The sequence below is a fragment of the Tenrec ecaudatus genome, chromosome 2 (assembly GCF_050624435.1).
Source record: "Tenrec ecaudatus isolate mTenEca1 chromosome 2, mTenEca1.hap1, whole genome shotgun sequence".
In the NCBI taxonomy this organism is placed as follows: Eukaryota; Metazoa; Chordata; class Mammalia; order Afrosoricida; family Tenrecidae; genus Tenrec; species Tenrec ecaudatus.
The window spans coordinates 57,385,916-57,403,059 of record NC_134531.1 but is presented as its reverse complement, the minus strand read 5'-3'; the positions used below and the strand labels follow the sequence as shown (position 1 = coordinate 57,403,059).

At 40.5% G+C, this 17,144-nt stretch overlaps 1 protein-coding gene across 1 annotated transcript in view; it reads right to left on the bottom strand.

Moving 5' to 3' along the window:
• NDUFAF2 (NADH:ubiquinone oxidoreductase complex assembly factor 2) overlaps positions 1-17,144 on the bottom strand; it is a 198,576-nt gene that overhangs the window by 78,905 nt on the left and 102,527 nt on the right. The gene's annotated exons all lie outside the window — the stretch shown is intronic.

Here is a 17,144-nt window from a genome sequence, read left to right as displayed (position 1 = left end):
AAGCCTCCTATGCACCAGGCAGTGCTTAGGTACCTTCTATACACTGCCTCTAACTTTAAAATAACCTTTACAGATGAAAAAAAAAGAGGCTCAGATTGGTGAGTGTCTCCAAGTAGACACAGCTGATTAAAGTAGTGCAGACGGCATTGGCACCTCGGGGTGCTTTCCTGACTCGGAACATAAGCTTTTCCATCTATGATCTTAAAATTAGCATTTACAAAGTTTGCATATGGTATCATTACTGATATCCAATTAAAAACTAACATTTTATTCTGAACGATCAAAAATTATTATTTTCCTATAGTGATCAAATGAGGCATTCTGGCTTGAAAATGTGATGATTCTATAATTTGACATATTTTACATATTTATGTGAGCATCAAAGACTATCTCAGCAGGTAATACTTTTTTAAAGCAATTAAAGGGGCCTTACAGAGAAGCTTTCAAAATCTTATTAGCTTCCCTACATTTATAGGACTTTCCTTAAGAAATCTCAGCTTCTTCCATGTTAAAAAATTCCATATTTTATCAAAAGGCTTGGCTCTTCCAAAATGCTTATCAAATATAGGTTAGCCTTTTAGGTCCATAAGCTGAAAGGTCTTACACTCTCCACAGAAAGACAGCAAAAACTATTTCAAGTGATCTATTTTTCTATTTTAATGTAAATATTTTGTGGTAAATTTGTAGCACATTGACAGGCTTATTGTGTAAGTCTGATTTCATTAACTTTGTTCAAAGTCATAAATAAAACATAAAATTTCAGTTTAATAGTATCTATGAAGATCACTTTCAAGAAAAAATTTTTAAAAATTACGTCCATTTGGTCATGGTGATCATGCTTTCACAGGGACAATATTACTATGCAACATTTATTTTAAAAATTCAATAGTAAATATTATAGTCAAAAATTAAAATTAAAATGTTTATTATTCAACCAATACATTGAAACATTATTGCAGTATTCTAGGAAGATTTACAATAAAAATTAAAGCAGCTTTCTGATTGTATTCCAAACCATGGATGGAAGCCTTAAAATGTGGAGTCTTTTACTTCATAAACACCCTTTCTATCATTGTGAATAATCAATGTATAGTGCTTTTGAATAAATAAAATCATTGGGAGGTTTTGTAAAGAAGCATTACCTTCAACCTGGCAGTGATTACACCCTTGTCCCCTGAAAGATGGCAATGCTGACAAATTGTAAAACTTCTCTGTCTTTCAGCTGAGATCAAGTGTAAAAAGTCACGTGAAGATTCATGGACTTGGTTACTCAGAACACGAAAGAGAAGCAGTCACTTTAGGTTTGAATGACGGACAAAAAAATTAATTTTCTGAAGACACTTTCTTCAAGTAATACAGTCTAGAATTCTTTTTAAAGAATTAAAATTGGGAACTGGAGCACTTAACAAACATTTGGTGATTCTGCTTGGACTACATCTGAAACAGGATCCATGATTTAATTTGTCTAAAGAACACATCAAAAGGAAATAAAGGGAAAGATAACATAGTTTTTCTTTTCCAAACTAAATAGGATTTCAGAGATGGAAATTTCAGACTTTCAAAAGGCTATCTTACAATAAAGGACATTTAGGACCCTAAATGAAAATCTTCATTTGTGAGATTAGTGAAGAAAAACATATAAATTCCAATCTGGCAAACCCTTCATATAAAAAGGAAAGTTAAAAAAAATTAAATTATTATCAAAATTAATCAATATTCATAGTATGACATAAATTAGTACAATAACATTATTATTTTTCATTTTAGAGGTAAAGAGAGAAACAAAAAAATCAATGGTGGCAAATACTACTAGAATTCAAAAAATTACAAAATTATGCCACTTGTAAAGCTTAGGTTTAAACTTCATGTTAAAATTTGAAATATAGCATATGGAAGGATGATCAGACCCAAGTCCATTGATGGATTCTATTGCTGCTGGGTCAATTTCTGACTCAGAGTAGCCCCACAAGGCAGAGTGGAACTGCTCCATAGGGTTTCTGGGGCTGTAAATGTTTACGGGAGCAGATGTCACTTGTTTCTCCCAAGGAGTAGTCAGTAGAGACGAACTGCTTCACTTGCCAGTAGCAGCACAACACTTAAAGCACTCTGCCACCAGGGCTCCTTCCAACTGACGGAAGTCAAGTATGACTCAGTCATTTATCAGAGACTAAAAAGAATCAAGGATCACACTGTGAACTACTGTTATTAATTCACAAAATATATTCCAGCCTTAAAGATAAACCATTTAATGAAAATAAAGTACATTTAATGGAGCATTAGTCTTAATTTTAAAAAACATATTTATTTATCAATCCATGAAATCACCAATACCCTTTATTAAATTTAGTTAACTACTATGAATTACTTATCATTAATGAATAGAAATATATTCTAATATAGAATGAAACCATTTAATCATCTCATAAAATGTGATAGTCATCAATTTAACAGGAAATATATTAGTGCTGGTAAACCAGATTCCTGGGTATAAAAATTGGGCTCAGTTGGTAAGGAGATGGGGTACTAAGAGTTTTCAAACACCTTTTTAACTATACAAGCTTTTCTTTAAAAATATCTTCAGTCAGCATTCCATTTGTAAACTGTTCAAAGTAGAGATTCTCTGGTTGAGGCAGGAATACTAAGTACCACCCATCTTTTCTCTTTCCTGACCCAACGAGGCATCTCCTTCCAGTCCTGGACTCTAAGGAATCCCATGTAAATCACCAATTCAGACCAAGTTTTGCAGTTCGGAGATGCCAAAATCCACCCATACATATACTAGTTCCCTAAGCAAAATTAAGTTCTTGTGAGTGGAAGACAGAAAATATCATATATTTTGCATGGGTCCCCAATCATTGCTCATAAAAGCAGCAGTCAAGAAATCAAGCAACGTATTTCATTGGGCAAATAAACTGTGGGAGACCTCTAAAGTGGTGACGAGCAGAGATGTCATGAAGCCATGGCATCTTCAATCGCCTCACACGCAAGTGAAAATTGGACAATGAACGAGGAACACCAAAGAAGAATCGATGTATTTGGATTATGGTGTTGGCCAATTGAACAAATAAGTCTGTTTTGGAAGAAATACATCCAGAATGCTCCTTAGAGGCAAGGCTGGCCAGATTAGTTTCCTGTACTTTAGACGTGGGATCAGGAGAGACTAGTCCCTCAAAAAGGACATCGTGTTTGGTACAGCAGCTGAGTGACAGAGGAAGACCACCGAGGAGATGATGCAACATGCAACACTGGGCTCCAACAGAACAACTGTGAGGACGGCGCAGGCCCGGGAGTGTTTTGTTTGGTTGTACACAGGGGCTCTCTGATTTGAGCTCGACTCGACAGCCACGAACAATGACAAAAACCCTTCACCTCGTTTACTTGAGCAACCTTTCATGGACCCCTGAGTAAACAGTAGGAAGGCAATGAAGTGTTTCCTGTAGTTCTGTGTCCCCAAAATATAGCAGGTCTATTTCAAGTTGTGAATCTAATTTATGGCTGGAACCCGGCTTAATGTTTGCTTCTAGTGTTTAGACAGGATGGGTTCCATCAGAATTTCTCACTTTGGAGCAAACAGTCCTTACACATTAATTTTGATTAGAAAGAGGGAAGAATGACTCTAATTCATGAATCTTCAAGGAAGATGGAAAGACAGTTTCCAAACTTTTTCCAGTTCCCCAGACCTGGTGGCTCCTGTGAAGGCCAATAGAATGAGGCATTGTGGGGCCAATCACTGAGAAAGGAAAGAGAAAAGTCTACCCACAATAATTTACTCATAGTACCATACCATTTTAGTCACTAAGTTCTCTCAATGACAAAAATTTACAGTGGGTAATCGTATGGGTTAGTATCCCCCTAACATATACATGCAGTTAAATGTTTATTCCCCAGTAGCTAGAAGTATGACTTTGGAAATAGAATCATTGTAGACATAATTTAATTACACTCATTGGCATTCATACTGAAGAGGGTAACTCTGGACTGACGTGATTGGTGTTCTTATCAAAGGAAGAAGAGATGCAGAGGGAGGATGGCCATGAAAAGACTGAGAGACAGATTGGAGCTGTGCTGCCACGAACCAATGGGCAACAAGGAGTAGCAGCTGCCACCAGAAGTGAGGTGACAGGCATGGCACCGATCTTCTCTCAATGCCTTTCAACCCAACACTGCCGCCTTCTGACTTGGGGCTTTCAGCCTCTAGAACGATAAGAGAATACATTTCTGTTACTTGAAGCCACCTATTTTATACATGAATTTTACCTTTTTCTGCCTTTATTACTCCAATGGCTTAATGGTTGACTATGAGTTGCGCTGCTAACTGTCAGGCCAGCCATTTGAAACACCAGCCGCTTCACTTGAAACCCCCCAGTGCAGGTCAACTCGGTCCTACAGGGTCACGCTGAGTCAGAACTGACGCAACGGCAGTGAGCTTTCTCTACTCCAATCCACTGAGGAGAAAGATACTATTAAGTCATGATGTCACCAAAAACAGTCGGAAAGGAAAAGATTGGTTTTATTTTGCTTGTCAAGGCTACACTAAAGACATCCATTCAGTGATTTTACCTATCCATTCCTTATTTGTCATTTATGTCAAATAAAAATAAGTCTATAGGCCTGGCTAATGAAGCGCTACTAAATGGTGCTATTACTTAGAGTCAGCCTTTAACAAGGGTGTCCTGATAATGGATGCTAGGGGACTCAGCTACAAAGGAACCAAAGAACTGGACTTTCCAATATATCTTTTTATTATTTAGTTGAACTCTCCCAACAATCTTCATTTTTAAAATCGAGAAAAGCAAAGGTCATAGGAAACGGTGTGGAGGCGGAGGGAAGTATGTTTTGAATTATATCTGATTCTGCATGGAAATGCAAGCAAAGGCATCAGAACTGCCACTTGCTACACTACTGAAGCCTGGCGTGTCAAGGTCTTCATCCATAATCAAGTTCACCCTGACTCCTCCTTTTGCAGCCCAGTTTAAAACAAACTTGCTTACACTTCCCACGTTGGGGCTCCATAGACTAATCAAACTACTCATTAACAATATCACCACCAGTTAGAAAAAATGATCCAAAGTCTTGGCATCTCCTTCCTGGAGAAAGACGTAGTATACAATCTGAACTCGCTTTTTCTTGTACTATTACAGCTGACTTAAGCCCAGAGTTTAAAAACTCAACAAAAGTGTTCTCTCATATATACAAATCTTTTTTCCTCCTCATCTTTTTTAGAAAACCTATAGAGTTATTCACATTCTTTTCAAGTGTGCATGGCTCATTTTAGAAATTAGACCATGTGTGGGACACAAGTCAAGCCTGAATAAATGTGAACACATAGAGCTCACTTAGATGTCCTTTCGGACCTCTGCTCCGTAAGCTGCAGATTAACAAAAGGACGAGAACAAAAAGGAAAACAAGTGGAGGGGGAATGACAACCTTCTGCAACGGGAATGGGCACCAGGCATGATTAAAGAGGAAATTAGGAAGTTTCTAGAAACTCATGAGAATGAGAATACAATGAACCAAAACCTATGGGGACAGCAAAAGTAGTTATCATAGGAAACTAGATAGCAATTATGCATACTGTACATACTCCAGTATAAGCTGACGCAAATATCAGCCGAGGCACCTAATTTTACCACAAAACTGCATTAAAAATGTGCTAAAAAACTCAGCTTATACACGAGTATATACAATAAATGAAAAGGGAAGGGAGAGTTACGACTGATATGCTATCACAAAACCTCCAGCAACTAGAACAATCAACTGAACAACCCCTATAATAAGAAAAGATATAATAAAAATCAGGGCAGAGTTAAATGAATAGGAAGACAAGAGAACAATGCAAAAATAAGGGCAGCAAAAAGCTGGTTCTTTGAAAGGATGAACAGAATTGCCAGTCCACTGGAAAACCTAACCAAGAAAAGAAAAGAGCAATCATAGAAAGTCATGATGAGGGATAAAATCAGGGCAATCACAACAGACTCCAATGAGATTAAAAGGATATTCAACTACAGGAAAACCAAAGCAACCTTCATAAAAGGAAGAATACCCCATGCTCATGGATCAGAAGACTAAGTATAGTAAAGATGTCAACCTTACCAAAGGTACTGTATAAGTTTAACACTATCCCAATTCAAAGACTAACAACCTTCTTCAAAGAATTGGAACAAATTCATAAACACCAATTTCATATGGGGAGGGAAGCAGCCCAGAATTAGCAGACAACTCCTCAAGAAGGACAAAATTGGAGGGTTCGCCTTATCTGGCTTTAACACCTACTATACAGTCACAGTGGTCAAAACAGCATGGCACTGGAATAATGAAAGATGCTCAGACCAATGGGAAAAATAGATGATCCAGAAATAAAACCATCAGTATATAAACATCTGATCTTCGACAAGGGCCCCAAAGGCATCAAATGGGAGATGGGTGCCCTCTTTAACAAGTGGTTCTGGAAACAATGGATATCTACCTGCAGAAAAATGAAACAAGACCTCACCCCATGCATAAGAATAAAGTCAAGGTGGATCACAGACCTAGAAATAAAACTACAAATTATCAGGACCACCAATGAAGGAATTAGGATAAACCTAAAAACTTTGGTGCAGGGAATACCTAGCCTGACTGCAATAAGGAAGGGCACACATGCAGATGAAGCTGAAATCCACCAGTGGGATATACTAAGGACAAAACACCTGTGTGCATCGAAAGACTTCACCAAAGACTGGGAGAGGATATTTAGCAATGACTCAACAGACAAAGGCTGATTACTAAAATCTACAATACCCTCTTAGACTTCCAAAAAGAGGAAAACAGTTAACCTCCTGAGGAAGTAGGCAAAAGATCTGAACAGATCTTTCTCTAGGGAGGGAATCCAAATGGTCAATAAACATATGAGAAAAATGCTTCTGATCTCTAGCTGTGGTAGTTACATAATCTGGTGTTAATTTGGGACTTGAGAGTATTGAGAGTGAATGGGTGGAGTCTAGTATGTCAATCGGATCACAGCCAATGCTCTGTGTGGGCATGGCCATTTCCTGAGAACTCTGGGAAATCCGGTATTTGCTCCTTAGAGGCGGGAGACACCTCTCTCTCTCTCAGTTCACTCCCTTAGAGACGCTCTACTGACAAGACACAAGGCTCTCCCTGTGAGACATTCCTGAGAAGCCACATGGACTTACCCTGATGCAACCCGACCTCCAGAGCCAGAGAGTCACGTAGAGATCTGCCAGTGCTGAGATGCTTACGACACTGAATCCAAAGACTTTCTACCCACTAGCCTGTGATCATCTGCCTGTGATCATCCTGCACTCGGCGTCATTGCATGTGTTTTGTGAGTCTAAAGAGGACTTTATAGATTGGTATTGGACATATGGGCTAATATTGGACTTATGGGCTTGGATTGTACTGGGTTGGGATGCTGTCTTAATGTACTACTATCATTTACATAAAACTCTCTCTTATATGCATATGAGGTTCTATGGATTTGTTTCTCTAGTCTACCTAGACTGACACACTAGCTATCACAGATATGCAAATTAAAACAATTATGAAGATGGCTCAAATCAGAAAATAAGAGAGCAACAAATGTTGGCTGGAGGAGATGTGAATGAGACAGCAACTCTCCTCCACTGCTGGTGATCATGTAGACATGTACAGCCACTGTGAAAAGTCATCTGGCGATATTTAAAGCAAATGGAAATTGAGTTACCTTAAGACCCAGCAATCCTTCTGGGCATATACCCAGAAGAGGTACAAAACAGACCAAGACCAATGTTTATTGCAGCACAATTCACAACTGCAAATAATTGGAAACAAACTAAATTTCCATCGATAGACAAATGCATTAGAAAACTCTGGCACATATACACAATGTAGTCGCATCACTAAAAAGCACTGAGGATCGCACAAAGCACCTTGCCTCATGGGAAGAGTTGGAGGAAATTATCCTAAGCGAAGTTAGCCAATTACCAAAAGACAAGTACATCAGGAGGCCACTGATGTAACTATAATCAGTACAGTAGGTATAGAAGAAAAGCCACTTATCTCACATTTTACAGGCTGAGGTACAGACAATTAGGGATGGGGGGGGGGGTAGACCAAGCCCAAGGATATACATGCCATTCCAATCCAACACAAAGAAGGGGAGTGAAGGAGAACAAAAAAGAGGGTGATGATGGCACTGGGGGAGTAGGGCACTAATCCACACAGGGGAAAGGTATCATTTATATCTCCACAGAAATAGGAGTGTGAGTAGAGACCTACGCACGGCACAGCAAACCTTGAGGGCAAAGTAACCACATGGAGTAACTCATGAACAGAGAGGTCTACAGGTCCAGCCTCAAACAGTCAGACTGACACATACCCCCACCTCTGAAATATGTGATATAGAGGACACTAAACCTGAAGGTTGGGGAGGGGACAGCCTGCCTCATCCATACAGAAGCAAACCAAGAAGGAAAAAGAGAGAGCATGGGACTCCACCCCATACCGGCACACCAAACCCTGAGGATGACATCACTACACAGAGCTGCTGAGGCACAGAGAGGACTGTATGGTCGACAACAGCTTGAGACATGATGTCCCCTCACTGGAGGCTACTGCGACAGAGGACAATACTGGAAGCACATGACAGGGATTGTGTCCAGTCTGACCACCCCCACAGTTGGGCGAACCAAGAAGGAAACTTAAGAGCAGCAACAGAAGCAGTGCCACTAAACTCCTGATAAGCCCCCCACCCCCCAGATAGACTCCAGGTTAGGGGGGAAAGTTCCTGGAACCCTCTAGGACCCGTGGAGAGATAGCCATAAAGGTCAGCAGAGAGATCTGGAATTACGTATGCATTGTACATTTTTCCCCTTTTTTGTTTTTTTTCTCTTTTTATACAATTTTTTGTTTTGCCTGTTATTGTTTTGCCTACCAATATAAGATAGACATGGGAAGCAAGCCCAAGGAGAAAGCAACAGGACCAAAGGTTCAAGAGGGACCTGGAGAGAGGAGGAGGTGGGGGGAAGGAGCGATGAGCAAACAATGCCATAGATAGGGGAACAACTAAGGAATTAAAAGCAAAAAGGAGGAGGGCCTAGAGATCCTGGAGCAATAGTAACCTAGCTGAGAAGAATTGCTAATAGGCAGAAGAAAGGCGAGTGTGATGGTGGGGCAGGAGGAAGGTAAAAGGAAACAGGAAAGATCTAGAAGCAAAGCTATGGTTAGAGGTATAAACATGGGTGTTCACTTATGCAAATATTTTAATTTACAAAAATAGAGGCATTGGTCCCTGTACATACACTTATATGGCAATACATTGAGGAAGTGGATGGACTCTGGGTCTGCTCAAGCCCTCCCTCAACCCAAGAACTCTTGTCTAACAACCTGGCATTCTGTGATGCTCACCTTGCCAACATGATCAGTGAAGACAAAATGGGTGCACAAGCAAATGTGGTGAAGAAAGCTGATGGTGCATGGCTATCAAAGATATAGCCCCTGAGGTATTAGAGTCTTGAAATTAGACAAGCGGACATCTAGCAGAAAAGCAACAAGCTCACATGGAAGAAGCACACCAGTCTGTGAGATCATGAGGCATTGACAGGATCAGGTAACAGGCACTGGAAGACCCAAAACAGTAAAAAAAAAAAAAAAATCAAAACACACACACACAAAAAAACACATATTGTTGGAAATGAGGGGTCGTGGAGCAAAACCCCAAATCCATCAGTAGACAATGGGACATCTACTTACAGCAGGGTTAGAAGGAGGGAATGAGTCAACCAAGGATGAGTTCAGCACACATGAAACATACAATATTCCTCTGATTCTTTGAGGCTTCCTTGTCCTACCTATCATGACCCCAGTCCTACCTTTGAGTTCTGGCTAGACTGGGGCATGTACACCAGAACAGGTAAGAGCTCATGACTCATGGAATCAAGTCAGATAAGCCCCCCAGGGACAGAATTGGGAGTAGCAATACAAGAAAGGTAGGGAGAAGGAGAAAAGAAGGGGGACCTGATCACAATGATTGATGCGTAATTCCTGTCACACCTCTGGCCTCAGGGGGATGAACAACAGAAATGTGGAGAAGGGAGACAGCTTTAGTGTAAGATATGGAAACAATAATAATTTATAATTAAGGGGTCACAAGACTGGGAGGATGGGTGGGGGGGGGGGAAGGAGCTGATTGATACCAAGGGCTCAGATAGAAAGTCAATGTTTAGAAAATGATGATGGGAACACATGTACAAGAATGCTTGATACAATGGATGTATGGAATATTATAAGAGCTGTAAGAGGCCCCAATAAAATGATTTTTTTAAAAAGAAGAAGGAAGAGCAATAAGAAACACATAAAGACATTTTTATTGTCCAGACCAGAAAGTGACTTCTACCATTTTCGCTCACAATTTCCTCAGCTAAAACAAAACAAACCCATCCCCATTAGGTGGATTCCCACTAATGGCAACTCGATGCATTGCACAGTACAGCTGGTTCATTGGATTTTCTTTAAAGTCATCTTTATGGAAGCAGATTGGCAGGCCTACCCTCTGCAGGGCTTCTGGACGGGTTCGAATGGTCACCCTCTCTCTAGGTTAGTAGCCAAGTGGAAACCACTTGCACTCCATGGGGACCTGCTGAAGTCACACAGCCACACCTAATTTCAAGGGAAGCTGGGAACTATAGTCTAGTTTACGTCCAAGAAGAAAGAGAAAATTCATTTTTGTGGAAAGCTAGTGGTCTCTACTACAAATGTATTCCTGGATAAAGCCAAACCAAGCGGAAGCTGGATAGCACACCATATTATATTGGTCCTCCGAAAAGCTGTTTTGTTTTGTTTACTTTTAATTAAAGTCTGGTGGGTTGCCATGAGCCAGAATTCAGTGTAATTGTAAGAACTACTCTATAAAAAATTTCCGCATTCAACTCATCACAAGGATGATGCAAAGGACACTCCTTTCATTGCCCTGGACATTGTCTACTTATGGAGACAGAAGGGGAGAGTCACACCAGTACCACGGATAGCTGAAAAACAAGCGCGCGTTTTCCTCTGAGAGGGCCATGGAAAAGGAACAACACCGGCCGTGTTGGTGGGAGTGCAGGAAAAGTAACTAGCACTCATAGTGTGGGAAATGTAAATCAGTCGGTATGAACTGTACGACCAAGCTTCCAGGACAGACTACCAGGATGCCAAGGTTTGGCTGGCTACAAATGATCTCTAATGATAATTACATGAGAATTTTGTTTCTTTATTTTTTTACTTCCTTTATTAGTTACTCCCCCCACACACAAGAAATTTATTATTTTTATAATAAAAGCAAATGAGGTGCCTTTCTGGAAAATAATAGTTCTACTCTTTTAAATAAGAGTTGCCCCCAGAAATGCCTGAGCTTACAGCCGTGTAAATTTGTGCCCTAAAAATTTTCCCTTTTGGAGTTGGCTGCTGCAGCGCTGAGAGCTGTATTTGCGGGCAACCCTTAGAAAATATGCGGGGAATCTGAGCATGTACTGGAGTCTTGTATCTGGCTCCACTTTTTTCCCACCCTGATTTTACTTTTTCCTGTTGTCTCAATCTCTGAGCCATCAATCAGTCTCGTGCTACTTCTAGAAGAAAGCAGAATGATTTTGAGAAGCACCGAGTCACTCTCCCTATATAAAACTCACCATTCTATAAGGCCCATTCAAAACTCAAACAAAAACTATTTAACAACACATCAGCCAATTCAATAATTTTTCATGTATACTATTCAGTGAGATCCAGTCTCTCTCAGACAGACACATAAGATGCTTAGGTTAAAAACACTAGCCTTCATATGGGACAGAGACTCATGGTTCAAGCTTTCCACAACTGACATCTATGTGCCCAGGATCTACTATGACGCAGCACTGACAGTCTAATAATGGCCTACACATTCCCAGAGGCATAACAGGACTTTGCTATATACAATTCTCAGCATGAAAGCATCAACTTTGTCTCTAGCTATGACTGATCTGGGACAGTACACTGGCGGGGGCTTAGGGGTCATGTGGTTAAGAACATACAGTGTCTGCAGCAACTAGAGAAAAGGAGGTGAGAGGAATGTGTACGCTCTGATACCACAGAAGCAGATGCCAATGAGCCCAGGATTCTGAGGGCAAGACAAATGGGGGACTTTCATGAGAGTCTGAAGATCAGATAGGAGTTAGGCAGGGAAAGGAAAAAGAAAACACACACTAGAAAGGTCACTCCAGAGAACAGAAGATTAGGAGGACAATTTAATTTTATATGGAAAGCAGGGGAGAATGTTTCTGGAGGTGTGAGCATGAAACTTGAATCAGAAGGTGCCCATTTTCTGCAGGACTGGAAAGTTTGTTCATCTGTATGGTAGCACAAAATGAAGTAAATTCCACTGGAAAACACCACCTTTCCTTTGTAATACTTTTAGTGAAGATAATTTTTAAAAATTTTTTCTTAGTATTAAATGGCTAATGTCCTCACTTTCTCTTTGAACCTCATGCTAATTGTGAACAAGATTTCCATACTATACTTTTATATAATTAGGTCCCATTGAGATTATCTTTTGACCTTTAAAAGATTTTGCCACATTATAATAACTCTTATTTCTGATAGCCAATCATGGGTACTGCCTCTAACTACTGTTGGTCAGCCCCTTTCTAAGTGGTTATGGGTATAAAATTAGGTGTACAAATTGGCAGAGCAATGATTATACTTGAGTTTGCTAGATCTCTAACCTGACTTTCATACAATACACCAAGCTTTGGTCTGAGGATAGCTTTATTTTGTACAAAGTATGTATATTTCTTGATTAATTTTTTAACACGTCTTTAAAAAAAAAACATTTTATTTGCATTTTTTGTCAATTGCCAGGCAAGTTTTTCTGATTTCTTCAATCCTCATACATCTTACTTGAGGACTATTGTTTGGGGTACAGTAGGGTAAAGAAAAGTGCCATGGTGGCATAGTGGGTTGCACATTGGGTTACTAATCCCAAGGTCAGCAGTTTGAACCCACCAGCCACCCTGCTGGAGAAAGACGAGGCTTTCTGCTCCTTTAAAGATGTACAGCCTTGGAAACCCACAAGGGCAGTTCTCCTCTGCCCTGCAGGGTCTCTGTGAGTTGGAATTGACTCCGTGGCAGTGAGTTTGGAGGTTTTTGAGGATAAAAAGGGTCATCTGTCACAGTGTTGGCATAGACACATGATAGAATCTCTAAATCAAACTATACATACCACCATCATAATTTTCAGCTGAAAAAGTTTGACTTATAATATATGATAGATTTTTTTTAATTACAATCTTTACATTTCTTGGTGAGGAAATTATAGAGTAGTTTCCAAAAAGGAAGTAACTGGACCCTGGATATTTGAAAGTCCCTAAAATAACCACATTGGAGGTCATAGTGCTACACGGACTTACACATAAAATAAGACGCTTGGCTTTCAGGTTGAAGTCTAACCTTTAAATACAGAAAGTAACCTGCTTGGCCATAGCGACTAAAAATCCAACCCAAAGACCCCTAATCAGCAATGGAACAAGACCTTTCCATTGACATCCCCGAATGCTTTCAAATGTCACAATAGCTGCATAACAAACCAAGCAGGCACATAAGCAGGGCTGCGATGTGTGAGAGCGTCCAAGGGCGGAAGTCTGTGCACAGGAGAGGACAGTACCACAAAGAAGGCCACACTGAAAAGCACTCGACATCTGGAGGCCAGAAACTGGCCAGTGCCAGCAGCTAGCGAGTCAGCATATCCTGCACATATCCCCGGCGCGGCTCTGGCATTTGAATGGCGGTGCTGGCAAGGAAATACTGCAAGTAATATGGACTGCCAAAAAAACCCAATCAAATCTATCATGGAAGAAGTACAACTATAATGCTCCTTAGAGGGTAGGGGGGTCAGACTTCATATCACGTACTTTGGGCATGCTTTCAGGAGAGACCAGAACCTGGAGAAAGGCGTGGTGCTTGGTAAAGTAGTGGGCAACAAAAGAGGAAGGCCCTCCACAAGACAGCCTGACAAGGTGGCTGCACTGAAGGGCTCAAATATACTAAGTAGAATTACGAGGCTGGTCCAGGAATCAGCCATGTTTCATTCTGCTGTATGCAGGGTAGCTATGCAGCAGAACCATCTCGACAGCACCTCAGAACCAACGGGTAACCACCCTGCAAGGAGTATATTTTCCTATATATTTCCTCTACATCTAGTTCTTCAAAGGAATAATGAACTTCTCACATGTAATCACACTAAATATCTTTTGCTTCAGATTCTCAATTAATGATAGGCAACCAGAAAGCAATGAATGCTGGGTTACAGGAGAAAGGATAAACTGCATGTCATATCTCCATTGAGTAATCATATAATTTTACAATTAAGAAAATTAGAACTGAAAGGAGACTCAAGAGAACTTACTAGAATAGTCATCAAACCACTGAGAGTTCTTAAAAGTCAAGGAATGGAAACAAATTATTTAATCACTCTTTCAAATACTACTCACTAGTCGCAACGATGTCTTCACAAATGTTGGGGACTAGATTGAGGCGAAGGTTGCACAATTGGGTAATTGCATGAAACATCATGCTCTTGTATGCTTTAAAACGGCGGATTTTAATTTTTTTTAAAAAAGGAAGTCTTCACACACACACACACACACACACACACACACACACACACACATATAACCCTGAGAGAACTTTGAGAGCAAATGTTAGAGCATGGAAGTGTGACTGCCATAAGCACCACACCTTCGTGTAACCTCACCTCACGAAGGAGAAGGAATAAAATGCTGAAGTAGTCAATGGCAACAGAATGGCTTGCGATTATGTGAACTGATGTACATGCAGTTACAGACTAAACCTGCATACAAACAGCCTGTGATTCTGGGCTTCTCTGCCGAGTCATTTTCCTCACAGGCCTTTCAAACCCAACAAGACTTTCAGGAAGCCATGTCCAGTCAGCTGGAAGTCATGATTTTGTCTATATCCTTTGCATTATTTATTGGCTGTTCTAAAAGTAAACCAAAGGAGAAATCAGTATGTCCAATTCTGAGTCGTTGATCCTTTCTTGTCCTTGAACTTGGACATGGCCTTGTCACCTGGCCTAGTTTCAGTATGATGTGGTGGGCCATGCTGGGAGATTTAAAAGCCAGGCAGGCTGGTCATTAATGCAGCATGTGGGGAAAGGCTGCCAGCTGTGAGGCTGGAGAGAGAGTGGAATCAGATCGTGGAAAGCTCAAATAGGTGAAGTTTAATGAAGCAGGGAGTGAGATGGTTAATAAGGTGTGCTTTTTGTTTTTGTTTTCTTTTTTTGCTTTCTTATTTTCAAAGATATGCTTTAAAAAGAATCACATGGTGGCAGAAATGAGGATAAAACAGAAGAGATGGGATTGGAAAACTAGCCCACCACAATTTTCTAACCACCACTTGTCTGTCAGTTTGTTCTACTGTGTGGCTTGTGTGTTGCTGTGATGCTGGAAGCTCTGTTATTCATGTTTCAGATAGCAGCTGTGAGCGGAGCTTCCAGACTACGAGCAGACAACAAAGGACTCGGCTCTCCACTTTGGGGGTAGAAGCCACTGAAAACCGTATGCAATAAGGAAAAGAACCTTACGCAGAGCTTTGAAACTTCTGATACTGCACACCTAATCAACAGTAGCAGACCACTGTCCGATATAGTGCCAGAGGATGGGTCATGTGGGGCACTCAAAATGAGACTGACGTGGGGCTGATTCCTCAGACCATAATAATGCGAGGTCGTTAAAGCCAACAGTTGCAAAAAAATCTGTTAATGATAGGAACTTGGAATGTGCAGAATATGAATCTAGGAAAATTTGAAGTAGTCAAAAATAAAACAGAACACATAAAAATCAATATCCTGAACATTTGTGAGCTGAAATGAACTGGTATTGGCCATTTTGAATAAAAAATCATATGATATTAAGAGGAATTGTGTGGCATTCACTGTCAGAAAGGACTTAGCAAAATCAATCATAATGGTGCCCGGCTATCAAAAGAGATAGTGTCTGGGGTCTTAAAGGCTTGAAGGTGAACAAGCAGCCATCTAGCTAAGAAGCAACAAAGCCCACATGGAAGAAGCACACCAGCCTGTGCGATCACGAGGTGCCAAAGGGATGAGGTATATGCAAAAAAAAAAAATACCATAGTGAATGAAGGGGGAAGTGCAGAGTGGAGACCCAAAGCCCATTTGTCGGTCACTGGAGATCCCCTTGCAGAAGGGTATAGGGCAGGAGATGAGTCAGTCAGGGTGCGATGTAGTACCGATGAAGAATACAGCTTTCCCCCAGATCCTGGATGCTTCCTCCTGCCCAACTACCATGATCTGAATTCTACCTTGCAGGACTGGATAGAGCAGAGGTTGTACACTGCTGCATATAGGAGCTGGAGGCACAGGGAATCCAGGGTGGATGATACCTTCAGGACCAGGGGTGTGAGGGACGATACTGGAAGAGTAGAGAGTGAGTGGGTTGGAAAGGGGAAACTGATTACAAGGATCTATCTACATGTGACCTCCTCCCTGGGGGACGGACAACAGAGAAGGGGGTGAAGGGAGACGCCGGATAGGGCAAGATATGACATAATAATAATATAAAATTATCTAGGGCTCCTGAGGGAGGGGGGAGCGGGGAGGGAGGGGAAAAAAGAGGATCTGATGCAAAGGGCTTAGTGGAGAGCAAATGCTTTGAAAATGATTAGGGCAAAGAATGTACGGATGCGCTTTATACAATTGATGTATGTATATGTATGGATTGTGATAAGAGTTGTATGAGCCACTAATAAAATGTTAAAAAAAGAAAGAAAAATGAAGCTCTCCAAATGAACTAAAAAAAAGTAAAATTCTGTCTGTATTAAGATGATATCTATTTGCCTGCAAGGAAATCCAATCAATACAACTACTATTTAAATTTATACACCAACCACAAAAGCTAGTGATTAAGAAACTGGAAAATTCCATCAACATCTTCAGTCTGAAATTGATAAAACATGCAATCAGGATGCATTGATAATTATTGGCAATTGGAATGTAAAAGGCGGAAGAAGAAGGAACAGTGGTTGGAAAATATGGCCTTGGTGATAGAAATGAAGCTGGAGATCTCATGGTAGAATTTTGCAAACCCAAAGACTTGTTCATAGAAAATACTTGTTTG